General features: G+C 42.2%; 1 non-coding gene across 1 annotated transcript; it reads right to left on the bottom strand.

Moving 5' to 3' along the window:
• Positions 1-417: 417 nt before the first annotated feature.
• Positions 418-524, bottom strand: LOC112062540 (U6 spliceosomal RNA). The gene has a single exon (XR_002890786.1). It is a non-coding gene; the product is annotated as a U6 spliceosomal RNA (small nuclear RNA).
• Positions 525-1,765: the final 1,241 nt, after the last annotated feature.

The following is a 1,765-nucleotide window of genomic DNA, read 5'->3' as shown; positions in this document are numbered from 1 at the left end:
AGAGAAGCTTGTGAGTTTATTGGTGTACAGTTATTACTCTGATATTCTGAGGATCTGGAGCAAACTAACCTTGTTGGCTACAGAAGAAAGAGACTGACCTGAATTGGGAGTGTCTCTATAACAAGGGATATGGCTGGGAACCTGGGAGAGTGTAAAAAGGATGGAAGGAATGAAGGAGGTCAAGGATGAACACTCAGGGACCAAGGAAGGGCAACTTGAGGGAAGTACGAAAGATACCTTTGCACCCTCCCAGGCACATCTATCATTGGCTGTAAGTAAAAGTCTATCTTTCCCATTGGTGGACCCATCCTACAAGCCTTCCAGCTATCATGGGGCATGCCAGCAGCATTACTTCTTTTTTTTTTTTTTTTTTTTAACATCTTTATTGGAGTATAATTGCTTTACAATGGTGCGTTAAAAAATATGGAACGCTTCACGAATTTGCGTGTCATCCTTGTGCAGGGGCCATGCTAATCTTCTCCGTATCGTTCCAATTTTAGTATATGTGCTGCCGAAGCGAGCACCGTAGTATACTTCTTTTACTGGTGCCCTGTATCCAACACAGATCGCTGCCATTAACTTGTAAGACAAAATCACCTGAGGTACAGGCATTGTGCTGTATGTTTCTTACCATATAGCATCTATTTCTATTTTCTCTGGTTCACACTTACGGTTATTCGAAAAAAATAGTTTTAGAAAAACAACTTTGTCAATACCCATGTGTTTTAAACTTAATCCTTCCCCTCTCTCCCTTACATTCTCCCCATATCCTCAAGTCCACGCTCTAGTAGGTCTGTGTTTTATTCCCGTCCTACCCCTAGTCTCTTCGGGACATTGTTTTTTCCTTAGATTCCATATATACGTGTCAGCATACGGTATTTGTTTTTCTCCTTCTGACTTACTTCACTCTGTATGACAGACTCCAGGTCCATCCACCTCACTACAAATAACTCAGTTTCATTTCTTTTTACGGTTGAGTAATATTCCATTGTATATATGTGCCACATCTTCTTGAACCATTCATCTGTTGATGGACACTTAGGTTGCTTCCATGTCCTGGCTATTGTAAATAGAGCTGCAATGAACATTTTGGTACATGACTCTTTTTGAATTATGGTTTTCTCAGGGTATATGCCCAGTAGTGGGATTGCTGGGTCGTATGGTAGTTCTATTTGTAGTTTTTTAAGGAACCTCCATACTGTTCTCCATAGTGGCTGTATCAATTTACATTCCCACCAGCATTACTTCTTGCATTACCTGGCTTCTCTTCCCAGACAGCTCTCACCTCACAGGCTGAAGCTCAGAAAGAGTAAAGAAGGAAGAAGGGGGTCCTAGAGTGGGGTGTAAAGGAAACTAACATTCCTTGTCTACACCAACCTTTGGCCCAGAGCTGGCCCCATTTGGAAATTTAAGCAAAGATCCTCCTTTTGCAGAAGAGGAAGGGTTTTTTTTTTTTTCATTCTCCTGGAGAAGTCCTTGGGGGGCTGATTCCAGGCTTTTGGGGCAAACTTCCACATTTGGAAAATACGTCAGATATCAGACTGTGTAACTGTAGCTTCAGGTGTTCACAAAGCTTCTAAATTTGTGAGAAGATGGCTATATGGCCCTAGTATGGAGAGCATTTGGGTTTTACAGGCAACTGAAGAAGGCAGGGTAACTTTGGTGTCAAGATCAAAGATGGAGGATGCTTGGGCACCCTCTTTGGCAGTGAGATTTGGGATTTCAGAGCAGTGTCCTCTCATCTTCCTTGCATTTGTGTGGTCTT

This window comes from Physeter macrocephalus, chromosome 8, assembly GCF_002837175.3.
Source record: "Physeter macrocephalus isolate SW-GA chromosome 8, ASM283717v5, whole genome shotgun sequence".
Taxonomy (NCBI): Eukaryota; Metazoa; Chordata; class Mammalia; order Artiodactyla; family Physeteridae; genus Physeter; species Physeter macrocephalus.
This window is presented reverse-complemented; position numbering and strand designations above follow the sequence as displayed.